This window comes from Neolamprologus multifasciatus, chromosome 18 (genome assembly GCF_963576455.1).
Source record: "Neolamprologus multifasciatus chromosome 18, fNeoMul1.2, whole genome shotgun sequence".
Taxonomy (NCBI): Eukaryota; Metazoa; Chordata; class Actinopteri; order Cichliformes; family Cichlidae; genus Neolamprologus; species Neolamprologus multifasciatus.
The window spans coordinates 14,100,107-14,113,795 of NC_140456.1; the positions used below are offsets into that span (position 1 = coordinate 14,100,107).

The 13,689-nt window shown below is 39.9% G+C and overlaps 1 protein-coding gene across 1 annotated transcript in view; it reads right to left on the reverse strand.

Annotated features, from left to right (window-relative positions):
- The window catches only part of yes1 (YES proto-oncogene 1, Src family tyrosine kinase), a 33,647-nt gene extending 22,255 nt beyond the window's left edge, over window positions 1–11,392 (reverse strand). Inside the window, exon 1 of the mRNA XM_085141859.1 lies at window positions 10,991–11,392. The gene's annotated coding sequence lies outside the window, so the exon portion shown is untranslated. The remainder of the gene's footprint in view (window positions 1–10,990) is intronic.
- Between the last annotated feature and the right edge of the window lie 2,297 nt (window positions 11,393–13,689).

The window sequence follows — 13,689 nt, forward strand, 5'->3', positions numbered from 1 at the left end:
CCTTTGAGCCTTTCTACTTAAAATCCAGCTAAAGGTCGACAGCAACAATAAACAACAAAGCAAGCAAAAGACATTAGACGCCCAATTTGTCTCATCAAACTGGAACCAACAAAATCACTTCTCGGATTGTGAATTGCTGTGTTACAACCACAGCAACACAGCAATTCAAACTTCCTGTTTCACATCGATCCATTTATATGAATGGATGGTGCACTGACTTTCTCGGAACAAATAAACAGGACTCACGGAAAGCTAATGCTGAGCCAGAAGAATCAGACCTGAAACAATCAATATTTATATTTATACTGTACTGCACAGTCAGTGTTGGGGAGTAACGGAATACATGTACCGCCGTTACGTATTTAAAATACAAAATATGAGTAACTGTATTCCGTTACAGTTACCGTTTAAAAAGGTGGTATTCAGAATACAGTTACTTTGTTGAAATAAATGGATTACACGGCGGTACTTCCCTCTTTCATATTGTGGCGGGTCAGGACTGTTTGGTTTTGTTTGACAGCTACGTTCTGTTGTTCCAGGCGGCATCGTTACGGTTGCCATGGTTACAGGGTGACGCTCTCTCTCTCTGTGTTTCCTGGGTGAGAGAGGCCTTTTTGTCGTTGTTGTGCTAAGCTACTAGGCAGAATGCTACTGGTATAGCTCTAAAGAATGTAGCATCATAGGCAGTGTAGTCCGTGCTGCAGGGAGAATGGACTGCCATACACGTTATGTGTCTGTGAGCGAGGGAGGGAGAAAAAGGAAAAGTACGAGCTGTCATCGAGCAAAAACGGGAGCTGGAAGCATGTAAATATAATAATAACCACTGTAGCCAAGAAGAGTGCCTGACGAGCCCAGTTGTAAGTAAGCTATTAAGACTCCACAGTACGCGGTGTTCATGTTTTCCTCCGAAACAATAAGTTCCGTTGGAGCAGCCTTTCAATGCCTCTCTTTGTCTCTCTCTCTTTCTGACCCAGACAACAAAGTAAAGCTAGTTTTCGGCTACGAGCCCAACACAGAACCCACCGTGTTAGCCAGAGGTCCTTTTACTACGGTTCGGAGCCGTGGACCTTCAGTAACAGTAATAAATCACAGCAATAGTACATTCATGCAGTTGTAAACAGCATGATAATATATTAAGTAATCCAAAGTATTCAGAATACGTTACTCTCATTGAGTAACGTAACGGAATACGTTACAGAATACATTTTGGGGCATGTATTCTGTATTCTGTAATGGAATACATTTTAAAAGTAACCTTCCCAACACTGTGCACAGTTGAATTGCAGTTAAATTCTATTTATGTGTCTAGAGCAACAATGTTAGAAGAAATCAAATGCAAATATGACAATTATAATGAAATATATTACTAGAAATCATGAGGATGAGTCAGCTGCTTTTCAGAATCCAGACATCCTCTGCAGAAGGAGGTCTAGCTAACAGAAGTTTTAGCACGAGATAACCAGCTGGTGACAGCAGCATGTGAGCTGTGTGGGCACGGCAGCACTACGACTGTCAATTAGTTAAAGTCGGTTATTATAAAATGCAACAACAACAAAAAAAAAACTAGATTAGAAAACTGTTTTGGAAAACCAAATATGCTGGGATAGAAAATAATATTCTCCAGATTAATTTTTTTTTAATTTGTCTACTAAATTACTAGTATAACAGAATACTTACGCAGGTATTTCAATGGAGAAACTCTATACTGCTAGCAAGATGACCAAAAAAACCAAAAACAAAAAAAAACAGGTCCAAGAGGATTTTATGGGAACAATGATTTTTATTTTGATGCCACCAAAATGTACATTTGCCGTTTAGGCCTCCCCTTTAATGTTCTTAATGTTTCTAATGTGTGATGGATCTGAGTTGTGTCCAGGTCAGTTCAGCACTCAGCCTGCTCCGCTATGGAGTTGTGTTTTTGTAATGAATGATATCATCTTCTGAGGCCTTTCCTGAAAAAGAAACCACACAATTGGCAGAATAAGCTGCTCGGAAAACCTATATCGTCGAAGTCCTTCAAATGCAAGCCTCTCAGTTTGGCAAATATCTCGAACTAGCTCTGGGCACTTCATTGGTTACCAAGACATATTCACCCAAAATAGACTATAAAAAAACAAAACAAAACAAAAAAACCCAAACACTTGATACTTTTACTGACTTTCTACCAACAAAATATAACTCACATTTAAAGTCACATGCCTCTTTTATGATGTCCATGATTTTGTTTAGCAATAATGGAGCCTCCACAGATGTATAAAGATGCCATGTGCACTAATGCACCTCCATAACTTATCAATACTGACTTTTGAACATTGATGACGCGCTTGCATATACTCCCCACTTCTGTGTTTTTTCTCTGGAAGCTCTGGGTTTCTTCTCATTCATAAAACACAACACACAACATCAAACTGTTGCACAACTCTTAATCACACGATCAAGTAAAGAAGTAAAAGTCAGATTTTTACCAGTCAGATTTGCTAAATACTAGGAATCTTATTTTCGTTGGCATTTTGTCACATTTTCATGAGAAACGGGAAGCGTGGAAGTTAGCTGAACACCCCCATCCCACCGTGTTAGCTGGGAAGGGGGGGGATCACATGCCCACATCTAACATTACTGCGGTTAAGGAGGTTACTTCTGATTGGATCCATTCCAAACTCGTCCCGCCTTTCTACAACACTTAATTAGTTCTGTTTGGATCTCATCTCTCCAGAACATGTTGGCCTTGACAATTCTTGATACATTACATTATATTTTTTGTCCTTGTGCATTAGTTTTTATTTAGTTATCCTCTTGTTTGAGTTAGGAAATAAATGGTTGTTGACAGAAACTATGACTAACGTATCATTATCTAATTTGTTATACTTTTTTCCCCATTGCACAACCTTTTTGGTCTATTGTTTCACTTTCCCACCTTTTTTCAAAACGTGCTGCTTCATCTGTCCGATACACAAAGTGCAGAACCATAGAGCTGACCTGGAACAAATCTGTGAAAACATTTCTGAAAAAACATCCAAAATTCTCTTTGTTTTGGAAGCAGCACTTTAGCCTGCCGCTAATAGCATAAAAACTGAAGAAGAATGTAAGTGGCATATCTGCTTTAAGATGAAGAGTCAATAAGTGGAAAGATGAAGACCAAATCAAGTTAAATCAGTATGGATCACTGTATCAACATAAAAATGTTTTACAGATTTAAAAAAATCTAGACAAAAGCATGGCTTTCTCTTGTGAAGACTACCGTTTTGTTCCCAAAGTCACAGATATGTTTAAACAACCTTTGCTGTTTACACCATTATGATTTCATATTATTTGCTCTCTAAGACAGTAATGGATGGATAACAAGCCTGAGCAAGTCCGAATGTCAAACTGGCTCAACAGCCACAAGTTTCACTTTAGATCTCAAGAATTGGCCTGAAGCAGAATCTAGACATAACACAGCAGCAACTTATCAAATACAAATCTTCAACGATGCCTTAAAAACATGTGGAATGTGATTCCTTTAGAACTGGAACTGGCTTTTCTACTGTCCATATCAAAATATGCCCCAACATCATTGGAGTTGTCCGTCATATTCTGGTTCAGTTTTCTATTTTTCCTGGGGGGGGGGAGAGAGAGAGAGAGAGAGAGAGACGTAACAACCCAGTTTTTCTTTAAAACTTAAAACTGGGAAATGTGCTCTGAGAAAGGCAGAAACTTCACCTCTCCCTCTGGCTTTCTCTTTTGTCTGCCCCCACCTTTTGTTATGGACAAAGAGAAAGGATTTTGTGGTGCTCCCCCACAGAGCACATCACACTCACAATCCCCCGAACTATACGATCCCATGCATATTCCTACAACACCAACAGCACAAAAGCTTATAAGGGCCCAGAACTGTTCTTACAGTGGCACCCAACAGCCAACTATCAATCAAATGCTCCAATTAAATATTCAAAACAACCAGATGGCCTCATAGACAAACATTTACAAGTACAGCTGGCATGAATAGAAAATGGTATCATTACAACAGCTTAGCCAAATCATTGTACTATACATCAACTGCAGTTTTGTAAAAGGAAAAAAAAAGCCAGAGCATGTCACAAAGATAAATATTACTACCAGTGTTTTCTCTAGTGTGACAAATCTGCCAACAGCAATGACAGCTTAAATCGCCTTCACAGCAAATCAAATTACAGGCAGATTACTGTATCTTCTCTCAGATGGCTTCCTAAATGAGGCTGTTATACACACAATGAGATTAGCTGAAAGAAATGTGCCATTTTTCTGGTGGTTCCAAGGGGCACGGTAAATGGTGCCTCAAGCCCATACAGTGATTTGGGTCATGATCTGATTTAAGATGGATAATGTATAGTGCATGTTACCATTGTGTTATTGCCCTGTGCAAACTATACATTCTTAAAAACTCAATTTTTCGTGAAGCTGAGCTATAATTTTTTTTATTTAAGAAATGGGAGTATTTTGTCAGCTCACAAAGGACGTCTTAGTCCCATAGTTTCTCAAAAACATAACATAACAGTGATTTTGACAAAACCGGGCATGCCGATCTGGCATCGGCTTGATCCTGTTTCAAAAGGTTTTACTAGATAATCAGCAACACTGCACTGCTTTACAGGCAGAACTATTTGTTCTACAGTTTAACAACAGGAGCAGCTAGCAAAAGAGCTATGCTCAAGTTTTGCTACAGCGTGAAACCTACATTGTGACCTATGACATAACCACAAAACCCTCTGAACTCTATGCTGTAACCTGACGCGCTCCTATAGAGAACCGTAATTACACGTCAGGTCAGCAAAGCCCTCAACTATTGTGATTAGCCTGTTCAGCACCGTCGATTCTTCCTATTCAATTCTGGCTAGTTTTTCGCCAGTTTTTTTTTTAAAATTATCAGTAAGAGAATAACAATCATCACCTTAGTATAAAGAACACTAATCATAGTATCAATATAAGGGCTTACAAATGTTAGCAGATTCCTGCAGGCAGATTACTAAAACTATCGGAATAGAAGAGATCGTAAAAATAAGTACAACAGGAATAGACAAATACAAATAGACACAAGAATGAAAAAACATAATAATCTTGGCATTAAAAAAAAAAAGTCTATCGACTGGCACCACTTGGAACAACCACAGTAATTAAACAAGCTGTGTACTACACATCAGCATAGGTGTGGGCAACATCATATCATGTAATGAGCCTATGATCTATGGCATTATGAGTTAGAATATTCAACTGGAACAATCCCCAAAAACTTCCAACCTGAAAATTCAAAGACACCCTACCAACACGGACATCACCATCGAAGATGGAAGCAGTGCTTGCAAACAGCAGTAATACTGCTAAACCTGTAATCTGAACTATATTTTTATTGTGTACTGATTAAATGGCCTGTATTTGTATAGCGCTTTACTAGTCCCTAAGGACCCCAAAGCGCTTTACACAACCAGTCATCCACCCATTCACACACACACATTCACACATTGGTAATGGCAAGCTACATTGTAGCCACAGTCACCCTGGGGCGCACTGACAGAGGCGAGGCTGCCGGACACTGGCGCCACCGGGCCCTCTGACCACCATCAGCAGGCAACGGGTGAAGTGTCTTGCCCAAGGACACAACAACCGAGACTGTCCAAGCCTGGGCTCGAACCGGCACCTTCCGATTACAAGGCGAACTCCCAACTCTTGAGCAACGATTGCCTGAGTAGTCGTTAAAGAGAATGCAATCATAGTAAAATTAGAATTAACCATGTCCTATTGAGAAATGTTACAATTACATTAGATTATTTTTAAATTTTCAAATTCAAATGTTCGTGAGTCATTATTTTAATTTGCTGCGGGACGAGACAACAGGGTGACATTCACAGGTGAGCAGACTTGAGGAGGTGAGGTAGTGGAGCCTGGTGCAGGAGGTTTGCCCACACGAAGTGGAGATAAGAGTTATTGAAACAATCGTTGGCACATTAGTCGACTACCAAAATAATCATTAGTTGCAGTCCTAGTTTGCATTAGCAAAAGCTGTTGTGGTTACTTGCCAAACTTCCTGTAGATTTGTAACCTATAAATTCCTTTTAGGTAAGAACTGGAAATTATTCCAGTTGGACCAGGAAGGGCATTAAGCGTAAAGGAAAAAAAATTTGCCAAATCAAACATACAGAGTTGCCTGCTGCGGTGATCCTTTGTGAATAAGCGAGCAGTTAAAAGTAGCTTCTTTTATAGACTGTATCCAGACAGGTTATTTTGACAAGTGTCACTTGTTGGCAGATGATAGCTGTGGTGGTCTCGCCTACCATTAAATGTTGTCTGAAATAAACTACCCACTGATGTTGCCCCCGCAAACAGCGCCACAAAGGGTGGCCCCACATCCGCTGGTGCGTGCCACGCTTTGTTGTTGTTCCAGTTGGTCGTGTTGTTTTTAACCACCACCTCAGTGATAGCACAGAACCTCTGATTTCCAGAGAAGATCAGACTTTCCGGAGAATACTTTAAAGGAAAACAAACAAATTCTGATTTTCTTTGCTTGTCTTTTTTGACATTTTCTACTCCTAGACCAGCACTTGTGCTGTATAGAAGTCTGAGTGGCAACACCAATCACTCAGAAGAACACTACAGTGAGTATGGCACACCCTCAGCGGCTGTATACGTGGTGACTGAGTTGTGGTGTCATCACAGCTTGCGTCAAACAGGATCAATAAAGTGACCTTAATAATGTTGATGCATTATAAATCATGTTCGAGGATTTTTTTGTGAGTTATTTTGTGGTCTCTTTGATTTCTTTAGTAAAGTACATGTATTTTTAAAAAAATGAAGCACTGATTTGGACATTGATTACCATGGCAGTGCTTGAAGCTTTGATGCATTTAGGTCAACAACATTAATTGAATGGTATTTTTTTATATTTACCATAAACCTTCACGTTCATTAAATTTTATTGATCTTTCTTCAGATCAAAATTACCATTTACAGAAATGAAAAATATGTTAATTTAGAAAACAAATGGTGCAATAATAAAGAATGACAATACTGATTAGTTGCATTGCACTTCAAACAACCACCACTGTGTGGAATAACAGAAGAAAAGGAAATATACTTATCCAGATACTCCCACGCATATTTATGAATAACTTTACTCCCAGCAACTGGTGTGTGTTCAAACAAATTCTGGCAATAGACTCTATCCAGGGACATGCGACATGCAAGGCTATGTGCCAGACTACCAGTGATGCTGATGCAGATTAAGGAGAGACAGGCTGCTGCTTCCCAGAGGGGAAAATACAACAATGAAGCTGCACTACAGGCGGGAAGCTATTTGCTGCGGCTGGCATGCATCAACATTCAAATTAAGAAAAATTCCAGCATTACAAACTGTTAGCCTTATACTTGTTATAATGGCACGAGTCAGCGAGCTACCACACAAGAGATAACCAGTTATACAGTCAGTTTAGCAATTTGATGCAGATATCAGGCAGAAACTGTAAGCAGACTAACTAAGCAAAAACAGGGAAAAGAAAACATCATGTTAAATCTCAGATCAGTCAAACGAAAAGAAAACAAACTCAATCCTAATGGACAAACTGGTTTTAATTATTTGAGGGCTTTTTTTTTGAAAAAAAGAAATAAAACAAATTCCAGCATGTCTGCTCTCAGAAAAATGGTTCAGTACAGCTCTGTATAAATGCGATATTCATGCATTATGTCCTGTGAGATGAAGCTCCTTACTCTGGCTACTGAGGTGACAGATCGCGAATGACGCAACTTTGGAGAAGACTTTGACCCTTACACAACTGCCTTTTGCAAACTTTGCAGTCACTTGGGACATTTCTGTGACGCAGACTGGGCTTGTAGGGTGTATACCAGAGACCGGAGCTCAACAGAGGATGTATTTTTTCAGAGTGTAAGACTTTGTATATTAAGTCAGAATATGTAAGCCAGAATAGAGTGTAAGTCAAAATATAAAAAACACTCAAGTACGGAAAGCTATCAGCAAAGGTTTTCATCGTTCAGTCTGTTTCTGACAGTTTTTTAAGGCAAAGTATTCTGGTAGCTTACAGGCTTATCAACATTGTATAAGCCAGGTTTCTTCTAACTGGTTCCAATCTCGTTGGATCACAACTGTTTGCATTGGTAGTGATTGAGATTGCTATAATGGGTAACTATGAAATGACTGCAATGTAATCGCACTAGACAACTGTCCATGTCAGACTAAAAGTGCTGTGTTTGTCACTGAAAGGCTCAGATGGTAGCTGTAAATGCCTGAATAATACTTGATGTTATCTTGCAGTGATAACATATGTACTGCTTCCAGGTCAGCAAACTCATTTCAGCTATAACATACTTTTGTCTGTGAAATTGTAGGCAGATTATTTATTTTAATGGTCTGTCAAAGACAAGACATGTAATGTGTGGAGTAACCAAGGTAGCTGTTTGGGACCATTATTATTTTGTCTTTTTATTAATGATCTTATTGAAATAGGCTCAGATTGCTATATATGCTGATGACTCAAGAGTATGTGTATTTATAGCCTCAACCGATAAGTTAAAGGAAACACGTAATGAGGAGTTGAAGGCTGTAGAAGATTGTGTGACAGATAATAAACTGGTGTTAAATGTTACCAACTGAGTGTTAAGAATGTTCCTACCGAAGAAAACAAAACTATTTGATATAATGGTGGATTGTAAATTAACATAGTCTGATAATAATGTAAGTAAAACAGGTGGAGGTTTGTCAGTCATTAGAAGACTGACAAATGAATGACATAAGAGGTTATAAAATGCATTAGTGTGATCTGTTCCAGTGCTTCAACAAAAGGAATAAATAAGTTACAAATAGCTCAAAATGAATCTGCATGATGTGCACGGCAATGTTCTCACGAGTTAAATCAGTTTAAATATCTGTTAAAGCAGTATTAACAAATGGATAATGAAGACAGTTGATGGAGACAGGATGTAAATATACTGTGTGAATATGAACGCAAACTTAAAGCCCTGAACTTAACTTAAACTTAAAGCCACTATTTCACAACTTATAGAGACAAATATAGACTGAAGCCCTATTTGGAACATTGCATAAAGAAAAACCTTTGTATTGAAATACTCAAATACCTGGAGAGCCAGATTATTAGAGCAGGTGCAATTACAGAGAGAAGCATGTTTATACTCTATATCCAAGAATAGATGAAAACGTGCACCAATTTCCTAATGGTTATGGGATCCGGGTAGTGGATTAACCCTATCAGCTGGAAATCCTTAAGAATGAGTTGTTTTTGAACTTTTTGGACACTGAAAACAAAAATCGAAAAAACTGAGTCATAGTGGTGTAAATGAGACAAATGCAGAAAAAAACCTCACATTTGAAAAGTTTGAAAACCAGCAATCATTCAGTATTTTTTTGTAGATTCTTCAGATGAATTCATCAATCACTCCAGCCTTGCTTATTTGTTTTTCATTGATCTTTTCAGCACCATAAAAAAGTTATTAATGAGCATGTGCAATATGCATAAGTAAACATTATTTCTACAGCCAGACTGCTCATTCTGATAAAGATAAAGCCATTGCAATAATATTAAAGTTAATCGCCTTGGTTTTTAACGCCAGCCACAAGCACTGAGCAATGAAAATATACAGGGGCCTGAAAACCCATTACTAAAGCATGACACAGTAATTGCCCTGGCACACTCTCTGAGGCCCAGCTCGGTCTTATCTTCAGGGCAGCCTGCCATCTCTGCCAATCACAGCGAGAGGAGGGGACTGTCGGAGCGCTGGGAGATGAACTTCCTTCCGAATCCATTCATGCCGTCGAGGCCACCTGCTGTGCCCGTCAAAGGCTAGAGTGAGGCTGGGAAAGAGAAAGAGCCATCTTCAAGCTATTAAAAAGAAGAGCTCTTCTTGTTCCCTCTGCCCACGGTGAATTCTCCTCTTTTATTTTTTTTTATTTTTCACCAAAAATCCAAACATTTGTTCAGATTGCCAACATGTGTGGAGCTGCCTTACGACTTCAGCCTTTCCACTTGTGGCACAAAAGACTGGAGGCTTCTAATCAGCAAACTTTAATGACAGTGTAGAGTCTCATTCGTGCCATGAGGACACTCAAAGAGTATGCAAGGATCCTTCAACCCAGTTAAAATTCAAGCTCCTGGACCGCAGCCAACACCACCTGTTAGTGCTCCTCACTCCTCTACCAACTGCCCTCTCCATTCCAGCTGTGTGTGTATATGTGTGTGTGTGTGTGTTTGTGTCTGTGTGAGAAGGAGACACAACTGTCCAGCCAACTGGGGCTGTACTAACAGAGGGATTACCGTGGCACCAGAGTATATAAGCACACCGACAGACACATGCATAGTCAGGGGCAGTAAATGTTAGGATACATACACAATCCAACACAGCAGCATGCCTGAAAATCTTACACACGTGTGTATAAGTCTGAGGAACAGAGCTGCACTATCCCAATAAGAGCACGCAAGAGCAAAGTTGGCATCAAAACACTGGCAACATGTAATTAAATTGCATGTTGCCATTTAGAAAAATCTGATGAATGCCTTGCATTAAAAGGCCTATCACAGCTGAGGCCTAAAGCAGCTGATGCATGTGTGGAGAGGGAGACTGGGTGAGGCACAGAGATAGGGACAGGGTGGTAAACTTTTATTGTATGAAAAGAACCAAAGTATGTAGTTGAAATAAAGATTTACAAGATGTAAATGAATAAATAATACCTCTCATCATAGCTACAACTCTGCTCTCGTCTTGTCCCAGGACGGTTTTGGAGCCTTTCCAAACAGCTGTCCTCTCCAACACAGGACCGACCCCCCCCCCCCCCCCACCCACCCCCACCGGGGTCTTAAACGCGGATTAATAATGAAACATGCTTTTACTACAATGTAACACAGCGAGGAAACTCCTCTGGTCCCTTCCCAACTTTCTCCAAGTGTCACAAACACAACGAGGCCCTGCTTAATCGACTTCCAACGTAAAATGTGAGTTGTTGGCGAGCGTTTCTTACCTCAAAAGCGACCGTAGCAGTGTGGTGAGTCGGCTACATGCGTCCTGTGAGCCTTTTTTCCCCCAGCGTTTTCAATTTCACGTCGACAACCTTAAGTGGAAACGGGCGACACAAGCAGACTCTACTAACGTGGAATCTCAGTCTTCCGTCTGTCCCATACCGATTAACTACTTCACGAGCACTGAGCCCTTCACTGGGATCCTTTTTTTTTAATTATTATTCCCTCAAAGCGAGGACACGCCGCCAGCTGACAAAGACTACTTAATATGGCGGTGGAGGCGCTGAGCAAAGCAGTTTAAAATATCAGAAATCACCGCCTGCCGATAGGTCAGGGTTGCCCCGAAAGACACACAACAATAGCCGGACTAGGACCGAGGAACAGACGAGGCCAAAGAAGGAATCATGCTGCCTTCACTTGCTCAGATTAGACTCGAACATCGGCAAATCCCAACTTCAAACGCCAATCAGACCTCCAGTTTGAGAGGCAGCATAAGATAAATATCCATTCTTATCCAGTGTTACTATATATATAATAGCACTTTTTGTTTGTGTGTATACTATAATCAGGATTGAAGACGCTTATGTTATAATAATAATAATTATTATTATTATTATTATTATTAATCTGACCATTATTTTTCTGAATCTTTGGCCTTTGTTTCTTTAAAAATGTGATATCACCAAATTGCTTCTTCTAATTGTCAGACTGTACGAAACCCAAAGATTTTTAGCTTGCTCACAGAAGTACAGCAAATAACCACACCGAGGATAACTGGAAAGTAATTACTTTTGTCTAGATCGATCTGTCAGTAAACTACTCATGTGTAACGGATATTTTACTCCGTGGTATATTTTGTACTGCAACAAGATAAAGAGTCTTTTAATCTGAATAATTCAATTATTTGGTCATTTAAAAAGACAAATCAAACTTTTATCTAGCCCACGCCTGCTCATGTCGACGTTTTATTATTTCCGATAGAACTTGAAGGTATCATTGTGTCCTATTGAACGGTTTTCCCGTGTGCCCAATATGGCCGACATCCCTGTAAAGGAGAAAGCCCACCATCTGCCCGGACAGCTAAAGCGTTTTCAGTTATGCTCTCCAACAATCTCCATTCATTCTTTCTTTTTCTTTTTTTAAGATGTATTATTTGGCCATAAAAATAAAGCGCAGTCGCATCGTGGTGTTCACCTCTGAACTTTGTTCACATTGTGCAGGCATCTGGGTTTTACAAACGGTTAAAAGAGGTGTGTTCACGCAGATACTTGAGTTAACAATAGGTGTAAAAGACTGCGCGTTTCAGCGAGGCTGTCTGCGAAGCACAGCCTGAAAAATCATAGTGTGTAAAACACTTAAAATATTCATTGTTTCAATAAGATTTCTAAACTTACACAGAGGCGGTAGCTTAAAAATAATCATATTTAAAATAATTTCAAAATATTTATGAGAAAAGGAAGGCGAGCGGGAGGCTAATGTTGGGCTTTCATCTTGAACACCTAACCAAAAGCTAACTACAGACACAGCGGGAGTGTGTCTGTAAAGGGATGAAACAATTTTCAAGTGATTTGCTGACCCCTACTGACTAACTACACAGTGCGCAGGCGCCACAGCATGTCCCCCAGATGCTTTTTTCCTAGAAAGTGGCTCCCTCTGCAAAACACTTCGGATGCATACGAGCAAGGATTCTCAGAGTTTGCACGGTCACTGTTTGTCATCATGCAATGATTTCCACTGCTCGATATCTGCATTTTTTTTTTTTTTTCCATCGGTCAGATTTAATATTATATTTTATTATCGGTTAGCCTTTGAAGTTAAATAATTTAATTCCATTTGATCTATATAGCATCAAATCACAACAACGGTCATCTCAAAGCACGTTATATTCTAAGGTAAAGACCTTACAGCAATACAGAGAAAACTCCACCATCCACCAATCAGCCCCCCCCCCCCCCCCCCCCCCCCCCCCCCCAATGGAGCAAGCGCTTAGCGACAGTGGGAGGGAAAAACTCCCTTTTAACAGGTAGAAAGCTCGGGCAGAACCAGGTTCCGAAAGGGGCAGCCATCTGTCGTCACCAGCTGTGGGTGAGGGGACAGACTGGACAAAAAAGGACAATATTTACAGTAAACATCCATGCTCAGATTAAATATAATGCAAACCAGTTATTGGGGTGGAAATAAACACAACTGTTGCTCAAACACGTTGGTTAAATTCCATTCAGGGCAGCGGTATGCAATTAATTTTCCCTAAGGGTCACATAAGAAACTGGGACTGTGGAGGAGGGCTGCAGCAATAAGCTACACTCAGTTTGCTCAGTGTTAATTTGATCTCTTTATGAGCTTATTGGTGGTGCCCTCCATTAATTGCTGACCTCCTGATTCAGGGGTATCAGCCAATGGGCCGTGCATGGCTTGCAAGGTGATGAAAGATTAATAGCATTTCAAAATGTCCTTAAGAAAGCCCTCCTCTTATTTTTGTAATAAGGTCAAGATATGGGGGAGTAGCATTTGCACTAGTGGCAGCTATAGTCCAAATAACCTGATTAGAAAGTTTGAAGCTGTTGTGGAGAGGCCACTGAGCAATATACCATTATCCATCATAGATAATCCTGACCACCCCACCTCACCCTTCTTCTTCTTCTTCTTCTTCTTCTTCTTCTTCTTCTTCTTCTTCTTATTATTATTATTATTATTATTATTA